Source organism: Hippocampus comes, unplaced genomic scaffold, assembly GCF_001891065.2.
Source record: "Hippocampus comes isolate QL1 unplaced genomic scaffold, H_comes_QL1_v1.1 scaffold25, whole genome shotgun sequence".
Classification (NCBI taxonomy): Eukaryota; Metazoa; Chordata; class Actinopteri; order Syngnathiformes; family Syngnathidae; genus Hippocampus; species Hippocampus comes.
The window spans coordinates 358,404-371,815 of NW_017804844.1; the positions used below are offsets into that span (position 1 = coordinate 358,404).

Sequence of the window (13,412 nt, forward strand, 5' to 3'; positions counted from 1 at the left end):
AAGCGCAACGCGCCGTGCCGCTTTCATTAGGACAGCGTGTTGCTATTACACTAATTCAATAACTCTCGCTTGTTTTGATTCATTTCAAGACACAATTAGTTTTTTTTTTTTCCGAGTGAATGTTTCAAAACAGGGTTCAGGGTTTGATAGAATAGTTCCAAGACTGTCTGGCTTTCTACTTTGTGATGAAATGTAAAACCTTACTCCGGTGGGTATGGTTTCAAGGAATGGTTTTACACCTTACCGATACCTGGAGTACTTTTGACACAGTCACGCCTCAAGTCAGTGCAAGTCCGAGCCGAGCTTTGTTGCATGAGCTGATAATGACGAGAGGCGCAACGTCTCCGAAAACTCTTCCTTCTTTGTCGTGAACCGAAAGCACTATAAGGCGCACCAAAAAGTATTCGTACAGAACATTTAAAAAATGACACGCAAGTCATCAGAATATTGATCCGTAGATGAAGGCGCATCGGACTTTAAAGCGTACGATTGGCTTTTGAGACAATGGAATGCTTTGACGTGCGCCTTATAGTGCGGAAAATACGGTAGTTAATTAGATGTGACTCATCCGGTTATGCAATACATTTGAAAAGAATACGTTTTGCATTTCTAGAGTGGGTAGAGCATTTTGACTTGGCCATTTTATCAGTAGCTCGCATGCTGAAAAAGTGTGCACACCCCTGGTTGAAAGCTTTGGTTTTGTTTTCAAGATCGGATTTGAGACCACGGTTGGGCTTTGAGTTTCATATTTATAATGAAAGTTTCCAACGAGGGTTAGAGTTTGATAAAATAATCTGTTTTATTTCAATCGATGGGTTGACCATCGTTTTTTCTTCTTTGCTGTCTCGGAACGCCTCAAGTATGACTTCCTGTTGGGAAGTTATTCACAAAAAAACAGCTGAGAGGGAAGTTCAGCCCCATCTTGGCCTCAGGGATAAATCACTTTCACACAAAAAAAGTGTGGAAAGTGATTGCGATGCTGAGTCACCTGGCCACGGTTAAACTTGATCTATTTGGCCATTTTTACCCCGCTGGAAATAAATGGCTCTGAAAGGAACACCCGTGCAAAGTTTGGCCGTCACCCCGGAGGCTCGACTTTAGCATCTCCGCGAGGCGGGATAGCAATCATGGCAGCTGCTGTCCCACCCACAATGCATCTGTGCCTTTTTCGCCCCCTCCTGGCTCTTTTCCAGCCGGCGCACGGGCGACACGGTGAGAAGAAAAAAAAAAAAAAAATGCCAAGTGTCTCAAACAGCAAGCAGGCTGTGTACCTCCGCAGACGTCCTGGCTAATTAGCCACCGCGCAATGTTTTACTGCTGGTCACACAAACGCATGCAACGCAATTAGCCGTTGACAATCGGTGGGATGCCGCCCGCGGAGCTGCAATTACCCCTCTGATAACGCACTCGACCGCCAAAATAAAAGCCTAACCTAAGCCAAAACTTGAATAGGGTCGTTTTTGGCAGACATAATTAAGTACATGACCTGAACTAGACCATCATTGCTGTAAATTTCCACCTGCTAAGGCCACCTTGCATTTTCTTATCATCCTTCGCACATTCGGACCAGTTAGAACCGGTCAAGTCCAAAAACCTGGTGCACAGTCACATTAGTTCGGGTTGTGTTATTCCCTGTGAGGGCGTGGCTAAAACGGCACCTGTGCGGGTGTTAAGGGTCTCGTGTCAGGTTTCGATCTTCCGGACATTAAATCGCCTCAACCATAATACAAATACAATCTCCTGGTCGTTATTTCAGGGCAGCGAGCATTCAAGACAAAGTAAGTGGAGAACAGAACTTGACACATTCGAGCGGGTGAGGCTTTCAAGACAAGGTTAGAATTTAAAAGGTAGGGTTCTAAACGATGGTTTCAGGCCTAGGTTGAAGTTTCAAACACGGTTTCTGGTTGTTTATTTGCTTACTTTGAAATGTGAATTGAAAATGAGGATGCTGTCGGATCCGCTGACACAAGCGTCGTGTTTTCGTTCACTTCGCGGGCGCACGCACGCACGCAGCTTCTGTGGGTTCATTCTGCCCGGTAATGAAAATGAGGTTGCGCACAGTCACGCCTCAAGTCAGTGCAAGTCCGAGCCGAGCTTTGTTGCATGAGCTGATAATGACGAGAGGCGCAACGTCTCCGAAAACTCTTCCTTCTTTGTCGTGAACCGAAATCACCTTTCAGGTTTGACTTTTAAGCGTCGAGTCAGGAGAGCGAGAAATACGGAATCAATGTGCAGCGACACGTTTCTTTTTTCTTTTTCTTTTTTTTTCTTCCGGCTCTTGTTTCCTCCACTTGGTTTTAATTAACCTACTCTGCCATCGCTCTTCGGATTCTGTGAGTCTTTGATTCGCCTCAAAAGCTCACACTTTGGCTCGCTTCTACTGATTGGTTCGCTCTGAAGTGCGAGAGAGAGGTTTGACTATGATGTCACTCATCGCTTTGTTCTCGCATGCCATTAAGAGGTCACATTTGACAAATGAATTATGTGACAAAAAAAACAAAACAAAAACAAACTACGGGATTGGATCCGGCGGAAGATGCACCGATGCACGGAACTTCGTCCTTCTCTTCCCCTTGCGCCGATAAACAAAAGTCAGCCTGGAAGCTCTTTTCATAATTTATATCGACTTTATGAGACACTCTGCCAAACAACCGAGGGGCATATTTTATTTCCTTTCATTTTTTATAGAAAGAAGTTGCCCACCGAGCGTCCAATCATCTCCGTAAACAGTCTGCTCTCAAGCCCCGCGAGTGAAAACGGCATTCAAACTCCTGCCCCTTCCTTAAAAACTTCCCCATCTTAATACGCCGCGCAGGTTAATAAGACGATGCGGCTTCCCGTAATCAGATCATTTCATTTGGACGCCGGCGGTTGCTTTCAACACAAGAGGATGTTTTAAGTGGGGTGTTTCACTTCACCCTGTGGCGTTTCTGTTTTCGACACCCTATCCGTTGTCTGTACCTTTCACGCTGAACGATGGGAAAAAAAAAGATGAAGAAACTGACTGATGGCAAGCTTGAAAGGGGCTTTAGATACTCCCTCAGAAGTCAGAAAGGCCTTGGAAAGGTGCCAGTTCAGCTATTTGAAAGAAGATTGCACAATTTAGTCGCTATGCTAGCTGGCTAGTCACTATGCTAGCTGGTTCGTCGCTATGCTAGCTGGAGGATGATGTAAAATCTATTCAAATGCGCGAGGCTATCAATGTAGCTTTTCAAGACAAATAATATCAAAGCCAGGTTTAGGAAGACCTGAATTCGTTTTAAGTAGATGAAAGGAGAGAGTAAGAAATATTTTCACTTTTTGGGGCACTGTGGTGTGAACTATGGTGTCCACCGCAGGAATGTTGCGGATGCTATACTTGATTTCATTTAAATTTGTTGCGATTGTTTTTTTCTTGTTAAAAGGAGCAGTAGAAGAATAAAAAGGGGGGGGGGTATGCCTTTTAAAGCATGACGGCATTAGTGTTTAATGCTTGCCTCGCTGCATTTTCATCGCGATTCATTGTGGCGGAGCTCCTATATAAAGACAATTATGCAGTTCTCTCCACTGAATTCGTCATCCATATTCAGAGGAGTCGCTCTAAGACGCTTTCACAGTGCCAATTGTCGCTTCAGGCGTCCATTTTTTTTTCCCCCTTTATAAACCTTTGAGAGTTTCTACACTGCCTCTGATGTTCATGCTCCATATGATTCCTCTAGTGAGAGCCAAACAACTGACTTCTCCTCAGCGTTTCTTCTTCCCCCCCCCAACACAATCAAGGCGAGAAGCGCGAACGCATGCAGCGGTCAGATGGCGATACGTCCCGGCGGAAAACATCTTTTGTGCACCTCAGCAATCTTTTGGAAAGAAAATGAATCGAGCGGTCCGGACCGGCCTGTCATCATCGTTCTGTTGCCTAAAGTGCAGAGGCGTATGGATGGCGCTCGGCCCTCGCGTGCGCACGGCCTTTGTTTTTAGAGCCCGCCAGGACCCGGCGTCTCGTGACAGGCGGCGTGTTCAGCTGGAAACCCCGCCGAGCGGCCGGCTGGCAGGTTAAGTGCTTTGCACATCACCATGGGGACCGCGACGCCCCGACAGGCAAAGTTCATGTTCTCGGCTCGACACTCGGTAGCCTTTCAGAGGCTGCGGCAAGCTTGATAGTTGCGGGGAGGTTAAGTTTGGGACCAAACCAAGCTCAGATGCAAAGAGCCAAAATGTTTTTAAATGCATCTAACCCAAACTACCCAAAACCTAAACTCCATCTTGAAATGCTTCCCTGCTCAGGATAGGCGCCTAGAGAAAAAAAAAAAAAGACAAGATGAGGTTTGGCTGGGCGAAAGCATTTATTCGGATGTCGCGCCGTGCGAAGTTGAGAAACGGGTGTAAAATGGCCGTAAATGAGTTCCTGATGGAAAATGAGCTTTGCCATTTCTGCTTACAAAGAAGCCGTCAAAATAATCTCCACCAGCCGAGCCTAACCAGTCACTGGCTCCTGGGACCGTCCGTCCTCATTATCGACCTCTCCTCGCCCCTCTTCACGTATTGAGGGGATTTTCATTTACCCGCAACTCCTATTTTTTTTTTCGGGGGGGGGTGGGGGTGGGTCCCAAATTCATGTTGGCTATGATTGCATCCCCACTGACCTTATTATAAAGGCTGAGAGTGTCAGCGACAAGACGAAAGAGATGGAGGTGGCGGAGAAAAGAAATGGGTCGTCCCCGCAGGTTCTCCATAAGGCGCACACCGGGCGCGGTCATGTGACTCATGCTGTAAATGCGCCGGGCCGGCAAACAATCGGGAAAAATGCCCTCGCGAGCCCCTCGCGCACCGTCTCTCATTGAGAGAAGCAATTTAGCCTTTTGTCTCACCTGCTTTTTCATTTCTACTCTCGGAGCGATGGGAGCCAAATGGCGGCGTAACAAAGTGGCCCGAGAGTTCGAAAGCTACGGAAAATATAAAGGGGAGTTCAAAGCCGATGTTTACCCGGCGCTCAAACGCTCGCCTATTCCGCGCAAGTCATTCATTGTCGTGTCGTGCCGTTGCGGCGCGTGACGCATCCCGCCGCGTCGGTCGGTATACGTCTCTCGTTATTTGGAGCCGTCATTGCCGCTTCAACCGAAGGTGTTCTTGAAGACCTCAAATGTCAAGACGATTGCATTTACGTAGCGCCGACACGGCGGGCTTTTAGTTACCGCCTGGCAATTGAGGTCCACGCGGAGCGGCGAAATAAAACCGCATTTCTCATACCGCAACGAAAACCCAACTGACCTGCGCGAGAGCAAGCAATCTTGCGGTGGAGGCAAGACCAAAAAAAAAAAAAAGAAAGAAATAAAAATCCCTTTAAAGCTGAGTGTACACATTTCAGAAGTGTTAGTTTAAAATTTTACACCATACCAGAGTCAAAGCTAATTCGAGCCCGAAAAAGAGACACGCGAGTCGATCGCTTCGAAGACGATATCTCGTCTTTCATGTTTCGAAAAAAAACAAATGCCAGGTTAATGCAAGGCTAAATCGTCTTTGAACCTCACCAAAAGACGTACGGTAGGTTGATCAGATCGGCTTTTCGAATTCACGCCGACTGTCAAAAACAAATTGCGAAGAACTCGCCACTGTCTGTGGTGCTTCCCTTAATTGCTTCTCAACTCAAAGAAAGAGACACCGACTGGTTGCATACCGACAAAAAAATCAAATCAAATCAAATCTCTTTGTAGCTAAGCCAACTGTTCGAACTCCTCCTAGCGAAACGGTTGAATCTGCTTTGACAGTACAAAATCACTGTCAGGGTTGACCACATTTATGAGTCACCCTACAAATTGAAAATAGTCCATCCGGGCGCTTCCAATCGTTGTAATTCATCTCCCAAAATGTTTTTTTTTGGGGGGGGGGGGGGGGGGGGGGGGGGGAACGGGCACTCCAAATCCTTTGAGAAAGTTGTACAAGAGTACAATCTCACTCCTTGTGGCTGGAGTCGTTTCCGACATCCATATTGCCCTTTCCGTCACCCGCTGGATCAGCATGTGCATATACTGTATGCGTATAATGCGCATTCCAAAAACAAGCGCTTCTTCGGAAAGCTTCGGTTTTATCTACAGTGTCGCTGTAGCTTGTAACGAAGGTTGAAAAAAAGCTCCGCGTGATAAAAACAAAACAAAAAAAAATAAGAAAATGAGAAAATCACCACACCGCTCAGCACCTGCTCCCAGAATCAACTTGTAAATGCGCCGGCTTCCTGGGCACATCCATCATTTCAGAGTTGTTGTGTTTTGTTTTTTTGTTTTTTTTTTTTCCTCTTTCTTTCCCTTGCAGGCTGCATGTGTCTGTATCGCCGCAAATGAGAGCAGCGGATCGAGCCGTGGGCAACCGGCAACACCCGACGGACAAAACACCCTTCAAATGCTCTACCTCAGTGCTGTAATGGAAACCTAAAACACTCGCCTGCAGTTGGGCTCGTCTGGCTTTCACATCCAATTACATCAACCTGTCCAAGCATGCTACAGACGTCTGCTTTTTTTTTTTTTTTTTTTTTAATTTCATGCGATTGGACTTTTTTTTTGGGAGGGGGGGATGCTATTGACCTAATCCTATTAATTTTATATTTGTCTTTGGAACAGAGCAACCAAAAAAAAAATCAGACAGTCCAATGAACCTGATGTACTTTAACTCAATCAGTGCCAGCCATTTTCAGACAGTTCTTTATCTGACCACCTAATTTTTTTGAACCCTTTCATGCACCCTTGTACCCTCATAACATAAGCTGTCCACTGTAGTAACTGCCATCCCCAAAAGGGTTAAATACATAAAGACATGCCTGAATGATAAATAATTGAAATACAAGATAACCAGAAAATTGCAAGCAACAACAACAACAAAAAAAAAAGATTCTAGGTTATTTTCATGCGTTTATAAAGTAGCGATATGTTTTCCCAAAATGAAAATCTGCCTGACTTTATCCGGGATTCGACGAAATACAATTTACTTTCACTTTTTTAATTGCCTTTATTGAACAGCAAGGCCAGCAGGTCCGGGACATCCTAATTTATTTGCCGCTTCGAGAAAAGGCTGTGAAACACTCGGAAATTGAATGAGATGATAAATTTAAGCAGACAGGAGACAAACGCTGTTATGCTAAGTGCTTTGTCATACAGTTTGTTGCATTATCGTTTAGTTCTTTGACATTTGGTGCGCGCGTGGCGGAGGGGTGGTGGGGCGGGGGCGGGGGGGTGAAATGCATTAACAGTATTAGCTGTGTGCATTTAATTCTCCACACCCGTTCAAGATTTAGCATCTGCTCGGTGACATCCATTATTTATTGTTCTTTAAGAGCACAAAAGTGTCTTTGTGACAGTGGCTAATATCTAAATGGCCTTTTTGAGTGCACACAACCCCGCCCAGTTTTTGTTTTTTTTAACACACTTCAGGGCCTCCTGTCACTGCGCATTTGTCTAATAGAGCCACGTCGTTCCCTTTGTGACATTTATTGCTCGCTTGTTTGGTCGGTCACCCTCGCTGACCGCGACAATGCTTCTTAAGCTCGCTATCGCTCAAAATCTTAAATAGAAAGCTGCATTTACATTGCCAAGAAACAACACGCACGAGTAAAGGGAACATGCGATGAGTCAAATGACAACAACAATGGAATGACATCAACTTCTCCAAAGCCGGGAGATAAATACAAACAGACGGACGAGACAACGAGGCACACCTCGGCAAGACAAAGAGTGGCTGGAGGGAGCCGATTGGTTGACATCGGGAACGGCAGATGGAGATGAATATGAAAGCAGGGAAAGCGATGAACATTGACCACGGGGAGAAAAAAAAAACTAAATCTAAATCTAAATCAAAAACAGATCATAACACATAGGGGTTGATAAAAATCTGCCAATGCCCTGTCAATTTCATACTGAGGCATTCAATTCGAATCAAACTCTCGGACCTACGGTAAATTTATCTTGGAGGAGATCGTTATTTCACTTTCAAGCCATTCCATCCCAGCAAATCAGACTTTTTTTTGTTTTTGTTCTTTTGTTTTCGTATCGTGCGCGGCCAGATGTTTTACCGTCGGCGTCGTCATTTTCTTTTGTCACGACACGAGCGCGGCGTGTCTCGCGGCTAGACGTTACGTCCGCCGGCTACGTTTCGCTCCCTCCATCAGGGCTGACAAATTGCGGCAATTACCCTGATGAAGTACAAAAACGACACCATTACGATGATGCAATAATGAGCCCGGCCCACCTGACAGCGTCTAATAGGAATGTGCCGCAAGGGCATCTCGCTGATGGATGAGCGCCTCCTCGGGCATTGCCGTTTTGTCACGAGGGATCATGGATCTAAATAAACCCTCCCCCTGTGGTTGCCAAAAGTCTACCACGAACAAGTTGAGCAAATTTCGGAAATCGTTCGTCGCCTTTTCGGATTGCAATGGTAAAATGATCGGCTCATCAAGGAGCTTTGCCGAAGCTTGAGAAAAATCCTTGATCATTTGAATCGGGTGGAGTTGGAGACATCCAAAACGGGGCGGAGTGATGTTTTCGACATAATAACTCTCCGGAACATTTTGGAACGGAACGTAAACTTCTCTATGGGTCACACGGTTCTTGTGGTTGTCGCTTCCTGTTACTTGAAACACGCCGATACGTATTGACAGACATACAACCTCTTAATCTTTGATTTTTTTTTTTTTTTTTTTAAATGCACGTTCTTTATGCCTTGCCATTTTCCCCTAGTCATCTTGCACGTTCCAAGAAGCCATTCCCTATATGGGCCTCTGTGGCCTATCATGGCCGCTTACCGGGCGGGGAACGTTTGATAAGGCATCAAGCATTTTCGGTGTTGCAAAGTTGCTCCAATGTCTGTTGCAATACCTCGCATCTCATTAGAGGCATGCGTGGGACAATTCATCTGTTTGGCACATTTAATTCTGGTGGGAGCGAGTGGGGCTGAGGGTGGGAGGGGGATAGTGAACGCAAGCGGAATAAAGAAACACATAAGAGACTTAATTAAAAGCAGCGTTTAAAAAAAAAAAAGCGGGCTTTTTTTTTGTTGTTGCTTCTAGTTCACTGCTTTCCACCTCCCTGCTGAGGGATGGTCAGACGAGTGCATGGGCAAGACAGCTGGGGGGCCGCGGCGCCCAAGACCCCTGACCGCTCCCTTAACGACCCAGCGGACCGGTTTGCCGTCATGGGCTTGCGAAACAATCTCCCGAGGGTTGGTTGAAGGGGCCGCGGTAATAAGACAGGAGTGTGCGTAAATATCAGGGCCGAGCAGCGAGTGGCTGATAGCACATCAGACGCGAATGGCGGCTAATGTATTTGTTCATAAGAGAGCACATTAGGACGAACGTGGAGGCAGCGCGGTCGCCCTCGAGGCTTCGTCTTTTCTTTCGAGTAATGGACGTATGCTGGAGATGTGATGAGGCTGCGTGGGAGTTGCCCTGACCTTTTAACAACTTGGTTTTAAAGAAACTTTCCAGTTGTTTTATTTTATTATTTATTTTTAGCTTTTTAACTAAAAGAGCTAAAACCGTTGCTGTTGTGACTTTTCGGCTTTGTCACCAAGTGAGCGGACGGTTTGGTATCATCGGAGAAAACTCACCATCATTCACCCCAAAAAAATATGATTGTTCCAAAACTATGACAGCGTTATTGAATTAATTTGGTGACCAAATGAATTGGTGAAATGTAGTTATATATCCATCCGTTGGCCCTTCAAGCTGCTCTGGCTGCTTAAATAACGCAACTGGAGTACTTCCAGCAATTTTACAGATTTTGTTCACCGATAATTCATTGTTATTATGATTAGCATTTTTTTGCTAATAGCCACCATTTTGATTTCCGTAGAACACGGATCAGAGACGAAGGGAGAACATACGCGCGGATACACGACAGAATTCCTGCACACTCGTGTGTCATTTTCTCGGCTAAACGCTCATCCAGATGCAAAATAAAAAGCGGCGACGAGACGCTACATTTGCGTTTTCTGTCCGGGTTGTCGTCATTGAAATGTGGCACCAAGGCTTTGTTTTGATGAATAACTTGGTCAGTATGAGTTGGAAATTTCAAAAACAAAAATGCCTGTCTTCTATGACCTGATGATTTGGACTCATAAGCACAAATGATTGTAAAAGTGTCGCTGAAAGGCTGACAGGTAGTCCATCTGGGCTAAATTGGAGGCATTTGAACATGCAACCGCTTTTATCTACCGTGAGCGATTACAAGCGTGCTCTGCCCTAATCCGTTGACTTTTAAAATATCCCTTTAAGAGGGTGGCAAGATGAATGTTTATTGCCGCTAATCCCTGACTGTGATGTATGAGTGCCGCCGTTTTTCCGCCATCGCTTCCCCTCACCGGGAAAAAAAAAAGGCCAACATGCGAAAGCAAGGCTTCGGCTATGCCAGTCCGGCCTTTTTTTTTTTTTTTTAAATGAATCTTCCAGTCACCAGTAGGTGTCAGGAAATGTTTTCACCTCCATAAAATATTTGCTGCGTTATTGACACCTTCTTAGCGGCACATCAAGGCTGTGTCCGGGTGAGCTGTCAGCGGCGCGTAAGGGATGTCATTGTAATCTCTTTATAGCTGCAGTAGCCAAACGGCTCCTTTAGTGGAAATGGTTTGGTGGGCTGTACCTGGATGACGCCGCCGCAAATGAGATGGCCTGATTTATGGACGCCCACGAGGATCGCCGGGATGAATCATCGCGCTTCGCATCTTTCTCCAACGTGGAGATCGGCCGGCCGCATGCTCCGGTCCCCGAGACGATTGCCGGGCGTTGATCAACGCGACTTCCTTTGTCCTTTTATTCGGGCGAGAGTCTTCAGTCTGGGGAGACAAATAAGTCGGAAGGAATGGTGAGAGCAGTTTTATTAGAAAGCGTTGTTTCTTTGTCAGTGCGACTCAATGGCAAAATATATTGTCATTTGGAGGCCCTTTCCAGACCTGGATGCTTTTGAAAATTCAATTTTTGCTTAGAAAAATGCAATTTGGTGGGCAAATCTATTATGTGTAGACCGCCCCCCCCCCAAAAAAAAAAAAAAAGTCTCACATTCAACAAGAGACGGAATGTCTTGCATTTTGTTTCCAAGCAGCCATTTTACGGTCATGATGGAACATGGAATCGTGCAATTCCTCAAAGTTAGAGGCAGTTTCATTTATCATTAATTTTTTCTAATCACTGTTGGAGCCACAAAAAGAAACAAAAAGCCATGCCCTAAAACGCACAAGAAATTGCCATTTTGGTCCAAAGCATCCATTTTAGGTCACGTGTGCCATTTGCAAGATGCTAAACCGCGCAAAAATTTAACTTGCAGTGTCGCATGTGAGCGCACCATGACAATTTAAATCAACAATCCGCACGGGGGAGCCTAGCCCTATCTTTAAAAAAATCCAGTTTGAACAAGTACCAATTGGCAAACGGACTGAAAGATCACCTCTGTGGCGGAGGTAATCACCTTCAAGGCGCTTGGTAATGAAGCTCAATATCCCTGCCAATGTTTGTCATTATCCCACGCAGATGCTGTCGCAAAACATTTCTAAAATGCGTGCCGGAAATAATAAATAAATGATAAGAACAAATGAGTAAATGAAGAGACATTAGCAAGCGACGGTGCACAAAGGAAGTGGGGAGGGGGGGGGGGGGCATTCTCAGCCAAGGGAGACAATAAGGTCAGTGCAATTATCTGATCCATTTAATGCCATCGTCGAGCGTGACTTGCTTCTCTGCCCATCCATCGCGTTTTTTGGGGATGAGTCGCATTAGTTTTAATCCTCCGTCTAACCAGGTGAGACGAGTTGAGATATTCATTACGCTCTCTCTCGCTCTCTCCCACTCGTCATATCGGACTGAAGCGGTCGCTTTATTTGGCATAAACAGCAGCTTCGTATGGGTGCCGCCGAATCAACAATCAACTCGCACGAGTTGTGGCCGTTCAGGAAGGACGCAAAGGTTGAGCGTAGCTTGACTTTAACCAGCTCAAGTTCTACTAAAACATACCGTAGATTTAGCATCTTTAAGAGGAACCGGAATCAGTATTCCAAAACTCGTAATTAGATCCAAGAACTAAAAACTTGACCCAGACTGATGCACGTTATCCTGCAAGTACATTAGCACATTGTCCACATTGCATGAACATTGAATTCATATCAACGGGAAACCCAGAAAAAGAAACGTTACCACCAACCGAGGAACTAATAACTTTTGCCTGGAGCTAGCAACTTTACTCCATTAAGTATAAACTTCACTGAATAACAAATAACTAGCAACTGTAGAACAGTGCTAGCAACCGTAGCCCAGAGCTAGCAACGTTAAACCAGATCTCGGACCTTTACCCTGGAACTAGAAGCTGTGACACTGGATTTTTATAGCGTTGAATCCTTACCCACAAGGAGAAGAACAAAACTCAACTTTGCCAATTTATTTTCCACAGAGTAGCAGAAGAGAAAAGCAAACGCATGCAAATTCAGAGCCACCGTTTGCCGCACTATTTTCAATTTGCGTGGACTCCAAAATGAACGGCGAGAAGGACCTGTGGCGCTATCTTTGCAGTATCCTCGCGGGACATATTAAAGTCCGAGTACACTCTCATCCCATCACTTAAAAGCAATACAAATGCTGACACGGAGATGGGAAGGATGCTGAAGAGACGTCTGCGCCTTCATTTGGACGGCAGCCACTTTCCATCAGACATCCGATAAGAATAAACAAGGCTTATTAGCGGGTCTCTAATTAGATCTCTGCCACAACTCTGTAATTAGTCGAAGTAAAAAAAAAAAAAAAAATTCACATCTCTTGAGTCACTTCAAACGGGTTTTGCGATTGGAATTCAGCGTTATGTGCATCGCTTTTGTTTAGAACGTGTTTGACAGCTACCGGATGACGGCCTTGCAGATTAAAACAATTGAAAATATGACAATTAGCTTGGAAAAAAAATCCAATCACGCTCTTGGACATATGAACTGTTTGAGAAGTGTGGTAAAAATGGGCTTCTTTATCACGCAGTGGGGTCTGGGCAGCATTCGGTGTCCTCAGGATTGACTGTTTGGCATGCTTTCGGTTAGATCAGGGGTGTCAAACTCATTTCACATGGTGGGCCAAATACGGCCTCGGTAGATGTCAAGTGGGCCGGACCATTAAAATGATACCATACTTTGCTATAAATAACAAAAACAATCTGTCTTCCCTTTGTTTTGATACAAAATAAGCACAAGAACATGAGGAAAATGTTGAAATTTAATGAACATATCTTTTACAAAACATTTCAGGAAGCACCTTACTTTTCCTTCGACAAATGTGCAATTTACTTTTATCATTCACAAATATGCATTGCAACTGATCCCACTGATTGTACAAACTTTAACAAGTAATTGATATTGAAAAATATAGTAATGCACTTTAAGATTAAACGAGATTTATAAAGAAAGGAAGTTTTAAACCATTTACA

At 45.0% G+C, this 13,412-nt stretch overlaps 1 protein-coding gene across 1 annotated transcript in view; it reads right to left on the minus strand.

Annotated features, from left to right (window-relative positions):
* Positions 1-13,412, minus strand: part of LOC109519006 (cadherin-12-like) — a 133,263-nt gene that overhangs the window by 96,396 nt on the left and 23,455 nt on the right. Inside the window, exon 3 of the mRNA XM_019875232.1 lies at positions 10,602-10,794. The gene's annotated coding sequence lies outside the window, so the exon portion shown is untranslated. The remainder of the gene's footprint in view (positions 1-10,601; positions 10,795-13,412) is intronic.